The sequence below is a fragment of the Mustela erminea genome, chromosome 7 (genome assembly GCF_009829155.1).
Source record: "Mustela erminea isolate mMusErm1 chromosome 7, mMusErm1.Pri, whole genome shotgun sequence".
Taxonomy (NCBI): Eukaryota; Metazoa; Chordata; class Mammalia; order Carnivora; family Mustelidae; genus Mustela; species Mustela erminea.
The window spans coordinates 83260615-83285566 of record NC_045620.1 but is presented as its reverse complement, the minus strand read 5'-3'; the positions used below and the strand labels follow the sequence as shown (position 1 = coordinate 83285566).

General features: G+C 35.6%; 1 protein-coding gene across 2 annotated transcripts in view; it reads left to right on the top strand.

Moving 5' to 3' along the window:
- PELI1 (pellino E3 ubiquitin protein ligase 1) overlaps nucleotides 1-24952 on the top strand; it is a 56592-nt gene that overhangs the window by 13585 nt on the left and 18055 nt on the right. The window contains exon 1 of one of the 2 annotated variants that reach the window (XM_032352266.1): nucleotides 15623-16086. The exons of the other annotated variant lie outside the window; for it this stretch is intronic. The gene's annotated coding sequence lies outside the window, so the exon portion shown is untranslated. Of the gene's footprint in view, nucleotides 1-15622; nucleotides 16087-24952 lie in introns of those variants that run through there. 2 annotated transcript variants of the gene reach the window in all.

Sequence of the window (24952 nt, the reverse complement as noted above, 5' to 3'; positions counted from 1 at the left end):
ATGGATGTCTCCAAAAAGGTACCTCAAATTCCCATGCTCAAAGTCAAACTTAACGGGAGCTTCAGCAGTACCTGGCTATAAAAGTTGTTGAAGAGTGATTTATTACCCTTCATAAAAATTAATTTACAGGGCTTCCTTCTACCCCACCAAATTCTCTTTAGCAAGAAATAGTTTCTATACTAAAGTAAATATTTAACTGACAATATAAAAATCCAAGTACCTAGAAATTGACTATCAAAAGAACTACAATAAATCTTTATTGAACTACTACTATAAGCTAAGCACTTGGTCTAATTCTCAAAACAACCCTTTGAAGTGGGTAATATTATATTGTTGGAAGGTAATAGACTGTAGTGTTTATAAGTGTGGACTCTTAACCAAGACTTCCCAGGTTCCCATCCCAAATGCCAGCCCTACCACTTATTAGCTGTGTGACCTCTGGTGATTTACTCATCTGGACCTCAGTTTCCTCCTAAAACAGAGAAGGTATTATTTGTCCCCCCAAAACATAATTAGGAGTTAAAGAACTAATATGTAAAGTTCTTTCAAAAATACCTGGTACCTATTATGATAAGCACTACATACATGTTAATATTATTACTATCTTGGGCTTACGGGTAAGGAGATTGAGCCTCAGTAGTGTTGGTCCAAGACTTACAACTATTAAATGACAGTGCCAGGAGTCAACATAGACAGTCTGACTACAGAATTCCCTCAACCACTCTATTTTATTTCATCTCAACTAATAATAATGTATCTCATCCTCTTGCATACAAGACTCCATATATCTCACTGTGATCATACAAGTATTGTAATTCATTCTAGTACTCATACCTGGTGTTTAAAATGTAAAAGATCTAAAATATTTAGTTAAAAGCTCACTTGAATATGATTTGGGAAACACAAGGATATACATCTAAATTCCATGTTACTCTACATGCATTGTTTTTCTCTTTTTCTTGTTAGCCGTTAAGTCTCCAAAATCCCTAGAAAGGAGGAGTACTAATTTTAAATATTAAAGTATCTTTAGTTGTTGTGAATTACTTACTCTTTTAAATATTTTGCTAAATATTTTCAGAATGACTTGGAAGCTCAAAAGCATGTTATATTCAGATATTATGCTTAAAATCAGTAATTTTTATGCTTATGATGAACTATACCTTTTGAAATCGTGTAGTTATTTGCCTATTTTTAAAAGTCATAGACATTTCAATTTCTCAAGGAAAAGTTTTCCTTTTAATTTTTTCAGCTGCTTTTTGAATCAGAACTTTGACTTCAGTATTTTGAGGTCTTGTATTAGATTTTTATATAGTTGAATCTGCTTAATTTTGTAAGTTTTAATCCCTGACTCTCATTTAGGGCTTTGGTAAAAAAAAAAAGAAAGTACATCTGGTTATAGTTTCTATAGATGATTTACTCCATTTACCCCATTGCTTATTATTTCTTTTTTCCGTTGTTGGTTTTTATTTTATTTCTTTGTGGCCAAAAGAGAAATTCCTTTGTGTTAAGACAATATAAAGGCAGAAGATAAAAAGTCTTCTATAGCCTTTGAACTTAGCAAGAAGGGGATCTTGAGAAGGAGAGTGGACTTTGAAAAACAAAATCATTTATGAAGAAGAGTGTTTTACCATGTTTTTGGAATGGAATTCTGTGGCCTAGTGTATTTATTCTTGGGGAAACAAACTCTATTGTGACAGAAAACTCCACTCAAACTGGCTTAAGAGGGGAAAAGTTTATTGGTCTGTGTAAACTGGACCAGGATAGGTGTGGCTTCAGGAATGGCTCCACCCAAGACTTTAATAATGTTAAGACTCAATTTCTGTGTTTTTCCTGCCTGGTACTACTTCCTCTCTGTTGGCTTTATTCTCTAGCCCTACCTGAGTAGAAGATAACTTTAACCCCTTCAGCCCCTAAAACCCTGCAGGGTGATTTGTATCCAGAAAGATGTGACCATCTTTTTCCTAGAAGGCCCAGCAAAAGCCTCACTGCATCTTATTGGCTCAGACTGCCCTGCTCTGTGGCCACAGGAATGTGAAGCTTGGATTGTCTGGGAATGAGCCATATGCCTACCCATCAAGTTTGAAGGCATACGTAGTCAGCTCCACCAGATATATATAGACTGTAATTTCCAAAAAGGAAATGAGGATACCATTATATTGCAGGAAGGGTGATGTATGCTGGGCAACAGAAAATAGATGTCCTTAACTCTTGTTGTATATTTTCATTTTAAGAGTTGGGACTCAATTAAAGAAAGACCAGTTTGATTGATTGATTGTTTTTTTTTTTTAAATTTAGTATTCAGTGCTAATTTGGAATTTGTATGACTTCCCTTCCAAATTACTGTTTTAAAGCAATATATAAATGGGAATTGCTAGGACTTTTCAACTTTGAAGAGCTTTGAGAATATCAAAATTTTAAAATTGGGGCTACTTTAACAAATTCCATACTACTAATTTTTGTATTAGTTATGGAATCACATTTGCTGATAACTAGTTCTTGTGATATGCAACAGTGTCTTTAGGGATTCACATGTTTTTCTAGGTTAATACTTCTTTAATGCCTTAAGCAGACTGGGCTTTAGACCAAAAAGTTCATAAGCAACCATGAAATCTAAGGTTCTATTAGAGGAGGAGCAGTATGATGAGGGACACTAACAAAGGCTTCATGTATTCATTACTGTAACTGATTTTAGTCTGAAAATGGAAACTCAGTTATTACTGAAAAGGCAAATAAAGTACCTGTTGTACTTCTATTCTTTTTGTCACCAAAAATATGAAATGAAGTGGAAAATTGTATTTGCATTTTGGTCTCTAATATAATTATTTAGATAGCTCCTCCTATTTTTTTTTAAGCTTTTATTTATTTATTTTGTCAGGGAGAGAGAGAGAGTGCACATACAAGCAGGGGGAGCAGCAGGCAAAGGGAGAAACAGGCTTCCCTCTGAGCAGGGAGCCTATTGTGGGACTGGATCCCAGGACCTTGGGATCATGACCTGAAGGCAGAGGCTTAATTGACTAAGTCACACAAGGGTCCCACTCCTTTCATTCTTTATGTTACATTCATATATATGTGAATGAGTACAAATATCCCCAAAAAGCTTTACCATCCTATAGTATTTAGAAAATTTTAGGTTTTTTCTTTTAAATTTCTTTCTTTCTTTCTTTCTTTTTTTTTTTTTTTTTTAATTTTGTTTATTTTAGAGAGAATGGGGCAGAGAGAATCCCAGGTAGACGCCACACTGAGCACAGAGCCTGACTCAGGGACTGAGCCCAGAACCCTGAGATCATGACCTGAGACGGAATCAAGAGGCGGATGCTTAACCAACTGAGTCAACCAGATGCCCTCAAATTTCTTGACACCACAGAAATATTAATGCTTTACTCACCAAATTAAAATGAAGACTTCAGGGGTGCCTGATTGGCTCAGTTGGTTAAGCACCTGCCTTTGGCTTGGGTCATGGGGCTCCCTGCTCAGCTGGAAGCCTGCTTCTCCCCTTCCCCTGCCCCTCCCCCTGCTTGTGCATTTTCTGTCTCTCTCAAATAAATAAAATCTTTAAAAAATGATAACAAAATGAAGACTTCATAAGCTCTAACTTAAACATACATTTAGCATTTTCTTTTCTTTTATTAACAAAGTTCTGCAAAATGAGCAAGGCAATTTTTCCCTTAAAAGAGTTTTCATCTTTAATAGTGGGTGGCACAAGACCCATATCTACTGTAATGCAAAGCTGGATATAAGGATAAGTATTTAGGAAATAAAGAAAGACTTCCTCTCTGGAAAAGGCATATCAAATGGGTCTTGAAACATTATCAGAATTTTTTACAGGTAAATAGTGACAACATTAAAATAACCATTGTTTACTGAGCATTTAATTATAATCAGTTTCATTTTTTAAAGATTTTATTTAGGTTTTATTTAGATTTTTTTTAAGATTTATGTAGGCAGAGGGCCAGGCAGAGAGAGAGAGGAGGAAGCAGGCTCCTTGCCGAGCAGAGAGCCCAGTGTGGGGCTCCATCCCAGGACCCTGAGATCATGACCTGAGCCAAAGGCAAAGGCTTAACCCACTGAGCCACCCAGGTGCCCCATAATCAGTTTCATTTTTTTTGTCAGAAACATGTGATATATCATTTTTAAATCTGGAGGGAAGTTGGAAGAATTTGAATTATGGTGGATCCTAAAGACACATGGTTTAAAACTTAACCAAAAGTAATGGATCTTATTGGGACACATCATATGGGAAGCTTTCTATTTCAGCCACCACAATAACTCTTTGTAGTATAAATAGAAGTTGAAAATCATTTCTAACAAAAATTACATTGTTTCTCAAGAGGTAATCAATGATTCAAATAAAAAAAAATTCTACACACATTTCCTTAGAAGGTTCTAGATTAATCTTCTAACATTGCTAAAGAAATTCCCGTGATTGTATATGGATCAGCAATATTAGCAATTGTAGTCTGTACTCTATACATCTTCTAGAATCAACAACATATTAATGTGCTTGGTTTTTATATATGTATTAATGTGTTTTCCAAATGTAAGATCATTCATTTAAAATGAGCTTTCCAAAATACAGTGTGACTTTAAATGAGTGGTCTGGAAAATTTATAAATACTCTAAATGTTTATTGAAGAACATTTTCATAATACAAAGAAGAGAATAATAAATTTCATAGTTTTTAAGAAGTTAAGTCTTCTTTTGAAGTACTAAGAGGAGTAATTAGACAAAACCTATTCAAATATTATTTTAATTGTAGTTTATTGAGTTACATATAAAAAAGAGCCCAAATTAGTTTAAACAGATAAGATTTGAATTTATGGTATTCTGAGTCTCGTATTTTTTCATTGAATGTCAGGGGTATGTTAAAGTTCCCACATATATGTTTCTAAACAAAAGATTGTTCTGACAGTAAATTTAAGTCATTTTCACAAATTATTGCTGTCTAAAAATTTCCCTTGACTTCACATTCTGTTCTGAATGTCTTGGTTTCTTTCCTCCTCCTACACAATGTAGAAGGCAAGTGAAGCAGGAGTTGCAAAGTAACACAGTAAATTTAAGAATGCTGGCTTTTTTCCAAAACAAAAAAACCTTTATTATAAGAATGCTTTTTATTGATACCAAGTGGGGGGGGGGGGCTTTTGGCAAGTGTTCAGTAAATGTGTGAATAACCTAATTGATTTAGCTGGAATGAATAGTAGAAGCTTTGCCATTTGTCCTTGAAGATATTTGTCTCAATAAACACAGTAAAAGACCAAACACTTTATAGTGAAAGGTTAAGATAAAAAAAAATCCACCAAACTTACTGATCCAAATATCAGCAATTTTATGTCTGTGTCAGGGACTTCAAAGAGAAAGAATAATATATTAATTAAAATGTGTTTTATTCTATTATGAAAAATTAATTGTTAACTTATATAAAACCCAATCTTTTGATAGCTCTTAATATGTGAAAATATTAATAGAGGAGATTTTTGCTGATAATTGTAAGCTATATGAATTTTAAAGATGTGTGTAGAAATTTAAACATATTGTCATATTCTCTACAATAAAACTCTAGTAAAAGCAGGAATCATTATTAGGACAAATAATTAAAGATGACAGTAGAAGCAAATTTAAATTTTTAAAAAATTCATTATAGATGTCACATTAGTTTTAGCTCAGTCTTTAACTGTTTAAAAATGTAAAATTTTAGGAGATTTTTGAGATCCTGTAAAAAAATATTTTCCCTAGTGAGAGGAAGAGAAGAAAGAAATGTTGATGGCAATTGAAATGCATACAGTACTTTTATTCATTCATTCATTCTTTTCATTTATGTGAGAGAGAGAGTGCACAGAGCCAGAGGTGGGGAGTGGGAGATAGAGGGGCAAAGGGAGAGAGAGAATCCCAAGCAGGTTCCATGCTCAGTGCAGAGCAGACCCCGGGCTCAATCTCACAACCCTGAAATCATGACCTGAGCCAAAATCAAGAGTCGGATGTCCAACAGACTGAACCACCCCAGTGGCCCTACAGTGCTTTTATTTTTTTTTTTTTAAGATCTTATTTATTTATTTGATAGCGATCACAAGGAGGCAGAGAGGCAGGCAGAGAGAGTGGGGGAAGCAGGCTTACTGCTGAGCAGAGAGCATGATGCGGGGCTTGATCCCAGGAGCCTGAGAACATGACCTGAACCAAATGCAGAGGCTTAACCCACTGAGCCACCCAGGCGCCCCCCTACGGTGCTTTTAAAAAGTACATCCCTGGGCTCCTGGGGGGCTCAGTCAGTTAAGTGTCTCCCGTTGACTCAAGTCATGATCCCAGCATCCTGGGATCGAGATCCATGTTGGGCTCCCTGCTCTGTGGGGAGGTCTGCTTCTCCTTCTGCCTGATGCTCCCCCTGCTTGTGCCCTCTATCAAATAAATAAATAAAATCTTTAAAAAATTAAATATTAAAAAACAAGAAGTGAATCCAGTCTTTCTCTCTTTCAGTCATCTAAAAGCATTGAAGTAGGGACACCTGGGTGGCTCAGTGGGTTAAAGCTTCTGCCTTCAGCTCAGGTCATGATCCCCAGGGTCCTGGGATTGAGCCCCCACATCGGGCTTTCTGTTCAGCAGGGAACATGCTTCCCCCTCTCTCTCTCTGCCTGCCTCTCTGTCTACTTGTGATGTCTCTCTGTCAAATAAATAAAGTCTTTAAAAAAAAATTTCAAATCCTCTTTAAAAAAAAACAAAGCGTAGAAGTATACCATGTATAACTTCATTTGCTTATAAAACTATCACATGATTTAAAAAGGATATCTCAGAAAAATTCTAGTGGCACAAAAAGGGTGTTTTTCCTAATTTTAATAGTTCCTTTTGGAGAAGAATATTTCTCATTTAATCTTTGTATCTGCGACTCCTTGCACAGTAGCTGACCCATTGTAGGCACCATGTAAATGTGGTAAATGTGTACTGAACTAACCTCAATTTTAGAAATTCCGGAATAGGATAGTGTTATCTTTCTGGGCTTTAAAACTATACTTCTCCCCTCCCCACACACCCACTTTTGTATCTCAATTTTGGTGCAAATAGGCTCTCAGTTTTGAGTGTGAAAAAAACTGGTTGATATTTTCATCTCCCCAATCTTAGTTTTGAGCTGAAAGTACTTAAAAGAGAAATAGATTTAACAGCATATCATCTTTTCAGGTATCTACAGTAGAGAATATAGTTTCTAAATGATATGAATGGGAAGAATCTGTTTTTATCTGAGGTGATTGATGGAAAAAAGTCAGTCAACCAAGGAGAGAAGCTTTCTGAAAAAAGGATCTACTCCTTATCTAGCAGTCAGTCCTAATGAATGTAATTAGAGGGAAGCTAAATTCTGATTTTCAAATGTTAACTGAGGCAAAAACCTAGATTTTCCAGGTAAGTTCCAATTTCAGGTATAGTAATCCTTTGACAACAAGGAATAGAACTGTGGTTAGCAAAGTTGCAGTTGTTTCAGTCAAGCTCTCATTGGAGATAGACTTGGAGAAAAACAGTTAAAACAGCATTAAATGAATACATTTTTAGTACAACAGAGTTCCGGAAGACATCCACTACCAATTCAAGCCATATTCACCAGAGTCAATCAACTCATTTAACATTGTTTCGGAAACATTGCTATGGTATCGTAATCTACTAAAGCATAGTCTCCCAACAAGTGTATATAGAATCGTGCCTTTGAAAAGTTTTCAAATCAATTTTTTTTTAATTTTAAGATTTTATTTATTTATTTGAGACAGAGAGGGAGGGTGACAGAGAACACCGGCAGGGAGGATAACCACAAGAGACTCATAATCTCACAAAACCAGGGTTGCGGGGGGAGGTGGGTAGGGAGAGGGTAGTTGGGTTATGGATATTGGGGAAGGTATGTGCTATGGTCAGTGCTGTGAAGAGTATAAACCTGGTGATTCACAGAACTGGGGCTTTATTACCCCTGGGGCTAATAATACAATTTATGTTAATTTAAAAAAAAAAAAAAAGGAAAGAAGCAGCAGGCTCCAGGTTGAGCAGGAAGCCCGACTTGGAGCCCCACCCAAGACCCTGAAATCATGACCTAAGCCAAAGACAGAGGCTTAACCAACTGACCCACCCAGGTGCCCCTCAAATCAACTCTTAATGGCATGGAATTTGATGGGTTTAATGCTTTAATTCTACCTTGTTGTATTGTTTTTGTTTAATAAGCATCAGCAAAAGGGTTAATAACAACCTGGGCTTTTGCAAATTAATATGTTTTGAGGAAATGTTTTTTCTGGTCTTGGTAGTCTGTCCATCATTGAAAAAATATGAGGTAAAAAATTTTCTCTATTGTGAGGCTATAAAGGGGAATCAAAATTTTTGTTTGCACTAAATTTTTAAAAATGAAGTGTTTTATTTTGGTGTATAATACGAAAAGTCATAATTGGTGATTTCTTCGGTTTTCTTCCAACTTACCCCACCCAGCTTCTCAGTAAACTCAGACTTGGTCAAATTTGTCCTGGTTCTCAGTACCTTAAAGGATAAAGACCATGTCCAACATCAGAGATTTCTTTCTTTTTTTTTTTTTTAAAGATTTTATTTATTTATTTGAGAGAGAGACAGTGAGAGAGAACATGAGCGAGGAGAAGGTCAGAGAGAGAAGCAGACTCCCCGTGGAACTGGGAGCCCTATGCGGGACTCGATCCCGGGACTCCGGGATCATGACCTGAGCCGAAGGCAGTCGTCCAACCAACTGAGCCACCCAGGCGTCCCAACATCAGAGATTTCTTTTGATCAGTTTTGACCTGGCTGGTTTCACATAGTTTCATAAGCATCTTCTAGCTCCATATACAGTTTTTTATTCCTATTACGTATTTGCATTGCAGAAGCATCTATGCAACTCACCTCACTTGAGGAGCCACATTACTGACCTGTTCTTAATCCATTCACCCTGAGGAAAAATAGAGATATATAAACCCATCCCTCTCTGGTAACCTTCCTTAGGAAAAGAGCCCCCCCTCTGGGAGATGTTGAACAATACACAGTAGTACACAAATGCTGAGGGATCCCATGCCAGCCCCCTATATTCATCAATACAGATTTTTCTAAATAGTAAAAAATTGTTAAGACATGTGAGGAGAATCAGTAACTAGAAAAAAAAGGCCATGCTGCCTGTGCCTTTGGGGCTTCCCATAGCTTACTTCATCCATTTTGGCTTAATGCATATGGCATATATTTCCCTCTCCATATTCAGATTGTCTTCTCATACTGGTTTATTCTGAAAGAGAACTCGTTTTTTGAGATGACTTCCCAAGAATCCCTAAAGTGAGTTTCATATCTGCTACTACAGCCTACATTTTGGGTCATACTATTCCAAAATTCCACCCAAATTTGGCAAAAACCCATTTTTCCATAATTTGGTAATAATCCAGACTAAAAATATGAATTTGACATAATACATTATTTTTATTGTAGGAATTTTTGGCAGATAACTTCTGGCCCTGGTTTGATTGATTGATTGACCTTTTCTGTGTTAGAATGATGGAAAGGACAGGGGCTTAAATTCAGATCATAACTTTTGCCACTCAGTTTCAAAATGACCTTGAGCAAATTATTTAGCCTGTTTTCCGTATCTGTTATAAGACAGTTATAAAGTTTGAGTTTAATGTATATAAAGTTCTTAATACCTGTTACCTAGTAGATAATACATTTTTTCGCCTCTCTGAAACCTTGTTTAAAGAATTTTGATTAATTCCAGAATAAAGTTCAATCTCTTTACCTTATCCTGATCCTTAAGGCCCACTATATAGGGCACTCCTTTGCCTTTTAGCTGTATCTCATTCAGTTATTAGACATTTATTCAGTGCTGGCTATAGTGACTGAGCTTATAGAGACATACTGCTTTGATTTCCAGACTTTTACTGTTTTTTGGTCTCACCAATCCCTCACTTGACGGAACCTGCTTACTTGTTCTTTCTTGAGACTCACTATAGTTTTTACTCCTTGCCTTTTTTTGTCTTGATGTATGTGTTTCTTCCACCTGACCTGCCATTTCTCTGGTCTTGGTAGTCTGCCCATCATCTATTTCATAAGGCACAACTCAAATACCCCTCCTATGAGGATTTCCCTGGATGTTCTTCCACTGAAGTGGTAATACTTTTCTTTGAGGTCTTACAGTACCTCTGGTCTTTTGCTTTAATGTAGTTATCTGTCCTGTACTGATTTGTGTTGAGCTGATTGATTTGTACCCTTTTTCCTAACAATAAGGAAATAAGTGGTGGTATAGGGAATCACACCATTTGCACGCATTCGAATACTCCAGTAGCTTCTGGTATTATAGTGAATGCTCACTAATAATTTGTTGGATTAGTAATTGCATTATTAGTTATCTAGATGCACAAAATTAAAAGTAAGGAGAGGGGTGCTTGGGTGGCTTAGTAGTTAAGTGTTCAGCTATTGATCTCTGCTTAGGTCTTAATCTCAGGGTTGTGAGTTCAAGCCCTGCATTGGGCTCCATACTGGGCATGGAGCCTACTTTAAAAAAAAAAAAAAAAGGCGAACACAGCCCTCAGTATGAAAACTGTTCAAACATCTAAGTTAATTAAACTGTAAGGGAAGCCTACAATTGCTGTTGTAAGTACAAAAAAATCACAAATAAGCATTTAATGGAAAATGCCAATCTAGAATATTGGAAGAGGGATGGCTCTTTATAATCTTGTTGTGTAGCGTTATCATCATCTGGTAACCTAGAAATAATAGCTTTTAAACTATTTTTAGTTACTTAACCAAATAGGACTGTAAGCTAGTATTTGTAGCTAATATTTCCTTTTATAAGAAGGTGGTAAATGTAAGTGAAGTGTATTCCTGAATTGTGTGAGTCATATTAGTAAATTATGGAACATGTGGAGTGGGACATGGAAACCCGCGATTTATAGTCTGTTAGTCAGAAGTAGAAATAGCCTGAGATTTGCAACTGTTTTTGGAAGTGGAATGGTCTTTTGGGACTGAGCTCTTTAACTTGTGGGATCTGAGTTAACTCCAGGTAGATAGCGTTAATTGAATTGAATTGTTGGACACCCCCTTGGTGTCAGAGAATTGATGAACTGATTGATGTCAAAGGAAACACTGTGCTCCATTACATTCATTGAAGGTGATATAAGATGTCAGCAAAACATAAACCAAGAAAACTCATGTCTGCAATTAAAGCCAGATTGAAACAATATGAGGTTAGAAATTTCAAGCCTAATTGTGTATTTTGTGATTTCTGGTACCAAAAGCATTTGGTTTGGGAAAGTCTTAAGCTGTTTGTAAAAACTTGTAGAATGTTCAAATGATTACTTCTTTCCATTTCTCTGGTTCAACAAGTAATAGGAGTTAAAATAGGTAGAATTTTTTAATTTGCAAATTCTAAAGTTGCATAAGTTCTTCTGATCTTTTATTCTTCAAAAGATCAGTATTTGAATTCCAGATGTACTCCAGTATTCAGTAATCTCAAGTTTATGGCAGGGTTGTTTTTTTTTTTTTTAATGTGGTACTATTTTGTTTCTTTGTTATTTATTATAACAGCTTTATTGAGATATAATTTATATACCATACAGTTTACCCACGTTAAAGTGTATTCTTCACTGGATTTTAGCATAGTCACAGAGTTGTGCAACCATTATCACAATCAATTTTAGGACATTTTCATCAGCTGGAGAAGAAACCTCATAGCCTTTAGCCATCACTCCTCAAACCCCACTTACTGCCCTCATTCTGTCTCTGGATTTGCCTATTCTGGACATTTCATGTAAATGGAATCATATAATAATGTAGACCTTTGTGAGTGGCTTCTTTCATTTAACATGATGTTTTCAAAGTTCATCTATGTTGTAGCATCTCTCAGTACTGTCAAAAGTTCATAAAGAAAACAAAAGTAATATCAATCACTTATGTAGAAATTAGTAAAAGTTTATTGAACACACATCAAAAAGACAATTTGCAAACCAGGAGCGCTCAAACCAAAACATGGAATAAGACTCAGACGTATATTGTTATAAAGCACCTTATATAGTGTGAAGGCATGAATGTTTATTCTTTACGGTGACAACTTGCAGTTTTGGAATTTTCTTAAAGATAACTGGTTACTGCTCACCCCTTATCAATTTGGGAGAACTGTTTTGCTTACGATTTTTAGAAGTGACCCAGGTCAAGTTACCATCACTTATCTTGCTTAATAAGCTAAATTAAACTTTGTATGACTGTTCAGGGAGTTCTCAAGTCTGGTCACCATTTGTGTTTTATTCTAACAGGTCTTTATTCCTCTTTATTACCAAATATTCGGTTGTATGGACAGATGACATTTTGTTTATTCATTCATCAGTTGATGGACATTTGGGTTGTTCCACTCTGACCATATGAATAATGGTGCCTTGCACATTTATCCATAAGTCTGTATGTGAACATATGTTATCGTTTCTCTTGGATATATACCTAGGAGTAGAATTTCTGGTCGTATGATAACTTTATGTTTACTCTTTTAAGGAACTGCCAGGCTGTTTTCCAAATGACTGCTCTGTTTTACTTTCCTACCAGCAATGATTGAGGGTTCCACCTTTTCCACCTCCTTGCCAATACTTATTTTTATCTTTTACTGTGGTCATCCTAGAGGCAGTACCTTTGATATCTAGGTTTCTTTGATTTGTTTAAGGAGACTTCCAGGTTAGCAAAAGCCCACAAAGTGGGAGAGTGAACAGACAGTTCAGGCAGGCATAGCCCCTCTGATGAGCAAAAAGAAACAAATCTCCATGATATGCCTGTCATCAAACTTTTATTTATCTAATTTTCAGCTTTCTCTTTATGATATAAATTATTATAACAACCAGCACAACAAATAATAGAGCTAAAGGTGAATACTTGGCTGTCTCATATGATAATACTTGCACAGTAGAAGATACGAGTTACATGTTGGGTTACTGTTCTGTTCTTTAGTGCTTATGGTCTTGCCTCCAAAACTAATGAAACTCCAAAACTAATGAAATAGAAGTCAAAAGATCAGGGGGTGGGGGAAGAGAAGAAATCAGAAGATCTGTTAGCTAGCTCCACAACTTAGTCCTATAACTTCATCAAATAACTTACCCTCTTTGGGTATAGATTTATCTCATCTATAAAATGAGGGAATTGAAAGAAAAATTGTGCAAGTTGAATAGGAAGGGTATTTTTTAAGGTTCTTTCCAGCTTTAGAATGTGATTATATGGTACAGTAGTACCAGTGACTTTCTTTTCCTTCTTCTTCCTTTTCTTCTTCCTCTCCTTCTTCTCCTTATTCCTTCTTCCTTTTTCCTTTTTTCTTTCCCCCCTCCTTGTTGAAAAATCTTTGGCTCCATTATGTCTTTTTCTCAGAAGGATTGGAGGTAGATGGACTTGGCAAGTGAAAAACCAGGAACATGTAGATACTCACTAAAGACATTATAGAGTAGCCAATGCCATCTGTATGAATTTGCTTATGTGTTAGAAGAACATGACCTACACATCATCAGTGAGGCAGAACTAAAGGATGAAATAATTTACACACCTGCTATAGGCGTGGCTAGAGGTAAAGGGAGTATGAGGAGTAAGTCCTTAATTGCTTCCATGGAAGTTTTCAGAGACCATTAGAGAAGAAGCACGCTCTCAGAAGTTAGTTGTGTCCAAAGGTGAAATAAAAACCTAAACTTATAAGAAAGAAACAGGACCATAAGAAAAGAAACATCTGAAAAGACCTAGAAATTATGAGGTAAGTATACTTTGTTTTCTTTAGCCTTTTTCCAGAATGATTTTTAAAAGTTTTCAGGGTACTATAAGTTTATCACTGGTCCTGAAGCTCAACTGAGATACTTGCCTGAAGTTCAGACATTGTAGATAGAGACCAGGAAGTTTAAGACACCTGTAAACCAAGCTAGATATGGAGTAGGGGGAAGGTCACTGAAATTCAGGCCCATTTGTCAACATTTGGAAACTTTGATTCCCACCAACCAAGAAAAGTGCTTAAAGTTTTTGTTTTTGTATTTGACTGGTCTACATGGTATTATTAATCATACATTCTTATAAATAAAGCACATGTGAGAAGCAAAAAGTAGGGGCATCTGGCTGGTTTAGTAGGTAGATCATCTGACCCTTGATCCTTGCAGTCATGAGTTCGAGCCTCACATTTGGTGTAGAGATCACTTAAATAAATAAAACTTGAAAAAGAGGAAAAGAAAGAAAAAAGTAGAATTCAGACTGGGAAAGAAGAGCTTGGGGATTTAATTCTAGCCCTTCTGTCCCTTATGAATATGGGTCTTTGTCTCATAAAAATAACTCACCATACTCACTTAGAAAATATGGAGGTTTTGTCTTTAAAGTTTTCTTAGAGTTCTTTTAAGAAAACTATATTCCCTCAGGAGACTATTTGGTATAAACACAGAGCTTGAAATACATAAGGACCTTTTATGATCTTAATGCTCTAGTGTTAATCATTAAGGTAGCTCAGGAGCTGCTTATATCTCAGTTAGTTGTTGAGCAAGAAACACACTCCCAAAATTAAGAGAGTTGATATGTTGGTCTAAAGACTGGCATGTCCTCAGGTTTTGTTGTAGACTCAGGTTTAAGGCATAGTCACAACTGCATTCTATTTCGTATGAGTATTGGACCTGTCATGTCTGGCTTCTTGAGCAGTTTCATCAGCCCAGAATCACATGACAAGGCAGGATCACCAAATAGCAAAATCTTAGAATATAGAATAGAATAGATCATTTTTACAGATATATTTCCTGAACTGGACATGCATCTACACTAGTTAGACAAAAGCAGACCACTGGAGCAGATTTTCTTCATGGTAACTGAAGTGGGCCTGCTGCCAGCAGAAGGGGCGAAGGAAGCATTATGCAGATTTACTGAAGAACAGCTTCAGGGGATATGACGCAGATATGGAATGCTGGGAAGCAAGAGAAGTAAACTTGCAGCTATAACATAGAGGGGGGTTTATTTTATGCCAGGGTGTTAGGTAACAAGGTATTTAAGACTTAGGCCAACTGAAAGCACTTTTGTGAGAATATCAGCCCCTGTTAGTGGGTGGAGAGTATGAATGGGTTTGCATATGCAGCTCATTGAACAGGCATGAACTAGCCTTTACTCTTGTGACTTAATTGGCATGCTTTAAAAAAGAAATCTTAAATGTAATTAAGTTCACCTTTGACTGTGTAGAGGAATAACTGAGTTCCATGCACAACCCTTCACCTTAAGAAAACACATTTCTTAGAAGGAATGGGGGAATTTGGAGTAGCAGGGAATTAACTCGTCAAATGAAGTTTATAAGAGCAGCTGAAGTCAGTAAGTAGGGTGCCCTCAGTAGCTATTTGAGGAGTGTTAAACAATCCCAACTCACCGCTGGATATTGCTGTTGATTCTCCATGTTCATGAGCACCAGATAAATCTAATTTATTTAAAATACAAAACTAGAAATAAAAAACATGATCAATTGAAAATGTGATTGAATGTTCAGCTATTCTTATGTCTGGGTTAATGTAGTGTTTTGTAACAAGACCAAAAAAGTCTGATTCATTAGATAATGCCAAATGGATACTATTTCTTTATATGTGAATTGCATTGATTCTTCTGGGTTTTTTTTTTAATGGCATATTTCTTAACAGATTTTTATATTAAATCTGTTAAAAATAGATTATTACACTATCATGGAAAGGTAGTTCGGTATTGTAGTTATACCTCTGACATTTTTAGAGCGTTTATATAGTTAATTCAGTCAGCCTTTAAGAAATAGAATATTGTCTTATTCCATAACTTGAAATTAAGCCTGTGTTAAAAACTGTTCTGTGCTTCCCTCTTACTTCCGTTTCTTCCCTTTTGGGCTATAGGCTTCCTTAGGGAGGACATGAGGGAGAACTGAGTTCCTACTTCAGCCAATAGAATTTAGAATTATATAGTGTTTACCTATTTTGCGTAACACAGGCCCACCCACACACATTATGAGGTGCTTAAGTGAAAGAACACTGAGCAGACAGCTATTCCATGTGTGATTCCAAGTGTAATTGGGAGATGCTTTAATACTGTCTGGATTTTATCTACTGGTGAGAAGATTGTTTATCTAGCTTATTCTGATAGCAATGGAATAAAGAGGTAGGTATTCTGTAGCTTTATTTTAAGTGTCACATTGTCAGTACTTCAGGTTAAAGGTAAGGTTCTAAGAGGAACAATTTGAATCATAATCAGATCGCTTATGTTTAATTTTTTCACTTTTAGCCTTAGAAGTATGTTATGTATGAATTATATTTCCTTCTATCTTAGAGAAAGGTTTGAATAAATCTCTAGCTCTGAGGCTTTTGTGTTTTTAGGGAGGCTTTACACTGTTAATTTCACCTCCATCAGTCCTAAGAAAAATATCTATAGGTGTTTATTGCCTCTTGAGTGTTGGTCAACAGAAACCTGCAAACTCTTCATGTGTAATATTTTTCCAATCCAAGCTAGTGTACGTAGCTTTTTTTTTTTTTTTACATGCCTTAGAACTTAATGTCCATTGTTTTCTTTTGAATTATTAAATTTGTGAATTCTGTTGCTCTCTAAAGAAAACTGTTTGGGAGCCAGAATGATGGTGCTGTCGTTGTACTTTGGTTAGCTATTGAGAGTTTATTCAGAATCTTGTTGTTTGACCATAAATCTCCTCTTGAATTCTCTCAAGAGATCTAGGCTTTTGAAATAAATACAATTTACTATTTAGGCATTTTCACAAGGTAGGAAAAAATTATTAAGATTTTTTAAAAATATTGAGTCTTGCTTTATAAGGATTTTAAGACATGTTCCTATCCTGAATGTTTTGTTGTTCTTCCTCTGATATGATGGGAAGAGATTTAATAATTTTAGATCTGATCTTTGATGAGAGGGGATTCCTTTCTGCTTTAAAATGAACAATCATAAGTTCCCAGTATTCTTTTCTAAAGCATTGTGTTTTCATTAAAAGAAAGGGTTATAATTGAGGTTTATTTTTCCTTTTATAGGAAATTTGTTAAAAATTGAATCTTTTTGCTAGAATACTGACATGCTGCCTAGTAATGTGTGTTCATTTTTTGTCAGATTTTCTAATTTGTTTGTGAGGGGAAGTATTCAGTCTCTTGTACATATATAAAATGGAAGTAATAGGAAAAGTTGCAAATTAGGAGGAAAAATTGATCATAGTAATTTTGCATAATTAGGGTATTTGTAATGTGATAATATAACAATAATCAGAGTAGAGAGAGGAAATTTGTAAAACTACCTCAGCTGTATATATGTATGTATCATTTTCCTAATGAAAAAAGTTAAGTAGGAATACCACACTGAGTGATTTAAAATATTCACTCTGCTAAAAAATAGATGTTCTTAGCCTCCCACACACAATGTCTCTAAATTACTGCTATAAAAATTTATGGGGAAAACATGATTTGGTCAAACAAAGATCAGTCGCTACTTTGAGAACTTTTCATGAACTAAAGAGAAAACTAAAATTCTCAAAAGATAAAACTTCTTTTTGTCACATGAATAATAGTTGTCATCTTGTAATAATGTTCTCTTTCTATAGGTAGCTGATCTTACTTTAGAAACAATATTGATGATTCATTTGTAATTTGAATTTTCAACTACATGTTTCCCTTCCTTTTTAATAGAATTTATAATGGAATTATGAAACTATAAAAGAGTTAAAGTTAACTTCCCTTTAAGAGCAGGGAATACATACACTAACTCTGACTTGACTTAGGTTGCTGTTTTTCCCCGTTTTTGACACTAATTGCAATGATTTTTGAGGCCTTTGATTGTATTTCAGAGCCTGTTACATGTTACAAGTAGTAGAAAACTAGAAATTGCATGGTGTCAGTTATCTACCAATAATAGATTATACACATTTGTTTAGATACCAAGAAATAGAGATGAATCTCTGAGAAAATAAATCTAAAATGATGGAGCAGAATTACTAAGTATTAGTAAGACCTACTTGTATGCCTAACTAAATATAGTGGGTATTTAGCAAGTACTTTTTTAAAGAAAAATTTATATCACATTAGGTCCTGGAAAATCCCTGGTTTAACCCTCACAGTTTGAATAATTTACCAAGCAGATGGCCCAACATCCAAATCTCAAAGCAACTTTGTTGTTCTCATTCAGCCCTGGTGACAAATTCTATGAAGTGTGGAAAATACGGTTACCATTTTATAGGTAGAGCAAATCACTTGCCGCAGAATAGGTTTAATAGAATCAAGAATTCATGAAGGACCCTGGATATAGCCCTCATGACTATCAGGGGCCAGAATTCTCAGGGTTGGCCCTAGGCAGTCACAGCTTGAACTTTTACAGTGTCTTCTCTAATCCGAAGAAAACACCATTGTAATGAAGTAATTTAGTGAATAATTCAGGAAAGTCCTTGACTTTATAACTTTTCAAGATTTTGTTTTAATGAAGTATACCAGAATTACACTTGGATGCTGCTTTTTCCTAACTCTTCTTCCTCCCAGCTCCGTTTCTATTCCTTTTCATAAACTATTTAAGACGAGGATTCATTCATGTGTGTAGGTGGACAGAACTCAAATTCAAACGCTGTTAAAGATTTCTACCTGTAAAAGTACATATATTAACTGAATTTACATGTATTAACTGACTTAATCCACAGAACAACCTAATGAGGTAGGCATTATTATAACCCTGACTTTATAGATAAGAAAAATAAATGTAAATACATTAATTCAGAAGCTATGATATTATTGCGTTTACAGAGTGTTTTCTAATAAAGCACCTACAGTAGATTAATAGTAAAGTTGCCCTTCTGTGTCATAACTTCTTTTTCTTTCTTAAAGGAAAATCCATGAAACATAGTTCTGCAAAATTCTAGTCATTGTGGGAAATGGATCACTTTGGGTCTGGTATCACTTAGTCTGTTGAGTGGCCATACTCGTATAACAACCTTCTTGACCAAGGGGCTGTGTGGATTGGCAGTTTCACATCAGAGAAAGGATGGGAGGCTTGGGAGGTTCTGTGACTTGATAGGACCAGCATAGCATGGAAATAATTGTACTTTTAGGTTGTGAGAAGGCTGAAAGGTCAACTTATTGAATTCATTATTTAATGCCTTTTATTAATTAAAGGGGCTATTTTGTGTATTTTCTGTTTTTATTGTTCCATTTTTACTTTTGATTTTGGAGTAATTTTAGCTTATAGAAAAATCAGAAAAGTAATTCGACTAGTTTACATATACCCTTTATTCAGCTTCCTCTAATGTGAACAGTCTATATAATCAAATTATATTAATCAAAACCAGGAGATTAATGTCTGTACAATATGATTAACTAAACTATAGATCATATTCAAATTTAACCAGTTTTCCACTAATGTCTTTTTCTGTTTCATGATCCCATACTCTAGGCAGTTACTGCATCTCCTAATCTCTGCCAGTCTGGGAATTTCTCAGTCCTCCTTTGTCTTTTATGACTTTGGCACTTTGAATGAGTACTGATAGTTATTTTGTAGAATGTCTGTCAGTTTGCATTGGTCTGACATTTTCTGGTTACTAGATGGACATGATTATGCATTTTTTGGTGACATATCATGGAAGCAGTGTGTCCTTTGGTGCAGCCTAATCAGAGGATACATGATATCAGATGTCTTATTATAGATAATGTTATCCTTGATCAGTTGATTAAAGTGGTGTCAGCCAGGTTAAAACACTGCGAAGTTTGTTTTCTCCTGTATAAATAATAAATGTCTTGGGGGAGATATTTTGAGACTGTTGTTGCCCTTTTTAATTATTTATTTGAGAGAGAAAGAGAGCACACGTGCACAGGTGGTGGGGGAGAAGCAGAGGAAAAGGGACAAACTGACTCCCCAATGAGTGCAGAGCTTGAATTGGGGCTCAATCCCACAAGACATGAGCTGAAATCAGGAGTCTGTTGCTCAACTGACTCAGCCACTCAGGCACCCCTGTTGTTGCCTTTTTTAAAATGCATGTAACTTGGTCAGTGTTTCAGTAAAAATAAGGTCTAGAGAAAACCCAGGTTATTCTCTTCCTGGGAGAAATTTAACTGTCCAAAATAATTATTACATCATTCTCTTTTTGGAAGGGCCCATAACCTACATTAGATTAATATGGTTTACCGTTGGAATATAAAAAGATGATGATGGGCTCAGTGTTTCATTTTTAATTTCATAGGTTAGTATACATTTAAAGTGGTTGGCAAAGAAACCATTTTATTCATTTTTTCCATGTTTAAATTTTATTCAAGGGACTTTTAAATTCAGCTTTAAACAATTAGTTGAATTACTGAGAAAATTTAAAATAGCTAGTCAGTATTACTTTATTTCCGTGCTAGGACAATAGCATGTAACATGTAGCCTGTAAACTCTCTTTAAAATTTTATATTAGGAATAGTTAAAGGATATTCTTGCTTATTGTTTACCATTGTAGTTCTCTCTGTACCACCCCCTGCCATGGACTTTTAAATTCCGTATTTCAGCAGTTCCAGAGAGCTAGAGTTATAACTTTAGTTTTCTGATCTATAAAGTAAGAATTGAAATAGTTCCTACCTCATTAAGGTTGTTCCTGGGATTAAATCAGTTAATACATGTAAAGTGCTTAGAACAGTGCTTGGCATAGGGACAGAACCCAGTAAGTGTTAGCCACTATGAAAAAAAAAGCGTAAGCGTGAGTTGACTGCCAGTGTTGAGTGCTGACTTGAGAAAATGATAGAATTTTCCATGGATATACTCTTATCCGATGTTTTTGTTCCAAATAGCTGTCAAAGCCCACTGAATTTGCTGCTTTTGTTTGGGATTTTAGTGGTTAAACCTAAGGGAATTTCTAGTCTTGCTTTCTGAGAAGCATATTCTCATTTTAGGAACTTTGGAAATCTGAAAGGGTTGCACACAGGCCAAATATGGGCAGAGACAGTAAAAATGTTTGAGGCCTTATTTGAGTCTTTTAAAATAGGGTGTAGGGTATTAAGTGATCGTTTGAGGTCAGCCAATCAGGAATACTGCCCTGTAGTTTTTTCTTGGTTGTTACTTTTTAGGGAGTACATGAAGGCTTCTGTCCATAAGCTGTCTTGACTCACTTCCAGTATATGTTTTTCTTTCTGATGGTACCAGGAATTTGCCTTAGTCTAATACCTGCTTTTCATCTTGGTTTCCTTTCTCCCTTTCCATTTTTTAAACAGCCATGCAAAGTCCACTTCATTTACTGAAGTTTTTATTGTTGGTTGCTACCAGGAAACAGGATTGACAAATACAGTGAGCAGTGAGGAAGTGACAGTTTCAAACAGTCTCAAAAAACACTAGTTATAGTTGCATAGTTGTTACTATTCCATACCAGAGTGTAACTTGTTTAGTTCATTTCACCCAGGTATACTTTCTAGTCTCTCTCCTAACCCATAGTAGAGTCTCCTGTTCTTATTTAGGAATTACCCCCATCCAATCTTGTATGGGATTTGATTTCTGGTATCAGAAAACCCAGACTACTTAACTTGTAGGAACCACAGTTTCTCCATTTATAAAATGGGGATAAATGAGTTAATGTATGTTGAATTAATATATGGGTTTCAGTTCTAACTTTGCCAGATATTACCTTTTTGACCTTGAACCCACTAGTGGCCTTTCTGACTAACACACTCAGTTCCCTTATCTGGCAAGTGGAGTTAATAAGACTTTCCTATCTAATTCACAGGGCTATTGTGAGGGTCAAATAAAATAACCTTATGTGAAAGCACTTTGCTAATTAACATTCTGTGCAAGTGCAAGATAGACTTTAATCCAAGGTTGATTCAAGTTGACACCCCTTTTGATTTAAAAAGATTCCCCTATGCTTTCCAAAGCTTGCTTTTAATTTCTCTAGATATGGGCCCCCTAGGTCAAGAAGATATTTGCTTATCTGGCCCTCACGGATTAGCCTTTTTCCAAATGTCAGACTATCCAGCACTGTCCTGTAAGACTACTTCTATGGTCACCCCAGCTCCAGTCCCTTTCCTTCAACCACTTAAGAGAGGTTGCTACAATATTAAAATATTTTAAATGCACAGAAATATTAATAATTAATCACCATCAAGGTAAGGTGATAGTTCAATTTTCACTTCCAGCCACTCTTATCAATTCTAAAAAAATACTGAAACTGCTGCTACCTTCTAAGCCATTGTCTAACACAAGGCTTAGTAATAACCATTTAAGATATCAGATGATGAGGTAAGAAAGCAAACATTTGTTAATTATCTTACTATGTACCAAGCATTATGCCAAAAATAGGAGAAATTCCCCTCTTAAAAACAAGCTGTCATCCTCAATTTGAGATTAGAACAGTGGTTCTCATAGGGTGAAGGGTGAGAAGGTGGGACATTTTCAATCATCACAAGTAGGGATGCCACTGGCACCTAAGGGGTGGAAAGGCTAGGAGTGCTACCAAGCCTTCTGCAGTGAACAGGCCAGCCACCCCACAATATCAAAATATCGGTAGTGCTGAGGTTGAGAAGCCCTAGTTTAGAGGAGCAAATATTGTCCACGTGAAAGATGTTAACTACTTTCCCATCAGGATGAAAATATCTTGTCCCTGTAAGTGGTAGAATATCAGTGTGTCATTTAGCTATCCTGACGGGGAAGACTAGGTGTTTGCACAGGGGGTGCCCTGTGTTTTGGGAAGGGGAACGTGGACTTCTCTTCCTCCACTGCTGTATTAAAAGGCTTAAAGTCATTGACAGGCAGTAGTAACCTCCTATTCCTGTTGGCTCCATTGTTTCTTCTATCCTTTCTTTTATGGAAGAATGCTGCTTATTAATCCTGCTGATTATGAAAGAAGGGGATTAGATTTTCACTCTTATCAAGAAACTGCTATAAATTCACCTCCCTTCCATGGTAGCTTAATTGGTTTCATAAAATGGCTCCTCCACAAATATATCAAAACAGTTCTGTTTGAGTCATCCTTTTGAAATCAACCAAAGGGAAACTCTAGTGTAGATGGGAGTCTGTTTCATTAGAGATAATATATGCAGTCCACACCATTTTTCACCATAAAAGAAGCATTTCATGTTTTAAAACATTTTCATTTTTTTTTTCTCAGCATCCCTTTGTGCCTATTCACTTCCCCCATCAAAATAGAAGTGTTCAAAATATTATGTAAACATAATATTTTGTATTTGCTCTTTGTTTAGTATTTGTTTTGCTTCTTTTTATTTTTCAGGGCAGGAGTTCTGTGTTTAGTAGGTAGTAAGCAAGAGGCTGTGTGCAATGTAAATAAAAGAAAAAAAACATGTTATGCTGAAGGAGCAGTTTGAACAAAAATTGATTTCCCAGTTTTCCTTCTTTAAGTGAAACTGACAATTATATGTTAAAGAAAGTCATTCCTTTGGGAAGAGTTGATTAAAAAAACTTTAAACAACAAGCGATTGGAATGTTTTATCAAATTAATGAGACTCTTTATAAGAAAACTATATAGTTTATAGCTCTTTTTTTTATGTTTTCCCAGCCTACACAGAAAATAACACTATTTTAGAATGCGTTTCTTTAAAACAATTTAACTAGGGAAGGTCCCTGCCAATGAAAACATGCTTAGTTTCTAAGGATCAAGCGGAGTTTTAAAATAATAGGTATTATAGGAAGCAGCCTTATTATTAGCAAGATTTTTTTCTTATCATTTTTTCCCAGTCTCAGGTAGAATTGTGCCATTTAATGTTCTTTTTTTTTTTAATTTTTTTAAGATTTTATTTATTTGACAGGCAGAGATCACAAGTAGGCAGAGAGGCAGGCAGAGAGAGAGGGAAGCAGGCTCCCCACTGAGCAGAGAGCCTGATGCAGGGATCGATCCTAGGATTCCAGGATCATGACCTGAGCCGAAGGCAGAGGCTTTAACCCACTGAGCCACCCAGGGGTGCCCCATGTGCTATTTAATGTTCTTTTTGTTAGATCATCGCATTGGAATAGAACTGAATATATGAGATCAAACCAGCTAACTTAATTGAGTATCAACAGGTCGGGCCAGTAATTGAGGCACTAGAATATACTTTATAGAGATATCATTTCACATTCTCAAGTGAATTTAGGAATGACTTTAGGAATTAATTTTGAAGAATTCTGTATTTTATTCAGATTTTAAATATAGAGAATACAGAAGGAGGGTGGGTACAAGAGCACCATCTAGCAACTTGGCTTTGTTAAAGATTCTAAACCACTCAAAATCATGACTCTTCAGAACATGTAAAGATTCTAACACTTCTTTCCAACAAACACCTGTCAACATGTATTAGAATTACAATGAAAGGTTCCACAAGTAGCTGTCATAGCATATGTTATTCATAATTTAAGAATGCCAAGTTATATATCATTGGTTATATGCCATTTTGAATTTAAGAAAACTTTATCTTGGGTGATTTAAGTGTATAAACAGTACTACTAAAGTGTTTTATTATGAGTTTCAGATTATTAGATACAGAAGTAAAAGCCAAGCTTGAGTGTGTTCCCATTATTGAAACTTTGATATTACTAATAAAATATCCCAAAATCTAAGGGACCTAAGAAGAGTAAGAATAATTGAAAGTTTGTTGATTTTCCTTGGCTAATTTGGCCAGGGTCTCTAGGAAGTATGGAATGGTGGATGTATGCTAGCCCTATTCCAGTTACTTGTCAAAGCTAAAAATTGTTCCTTTTGCTATCAAGGCGATGGGACTAAATCTATAGTCCTACATGTACGTTCCTTATAAATTCTTATGTTAGAACCAGATGGTCTTGTATTTTTTACAGCTCCAAAATTCTCTTCATTCGACTTTAGTCCCTTCATTTTTAGAAATGAGGGAACATTGCTTTGTTCAAAGAACTAGAACTAGAACATGGACTAATATTTGTTAGCCATGCTATACGCTAGTATCAGCCAATTATGGGCATTCATATATATCACTTTCAGATTTCGGCCATATATGTGTACTTATTGATACTATTTAATACTATTAGATGACTTACCTCTTTAAGTAAATGTTTTTAAAATGAACATTTT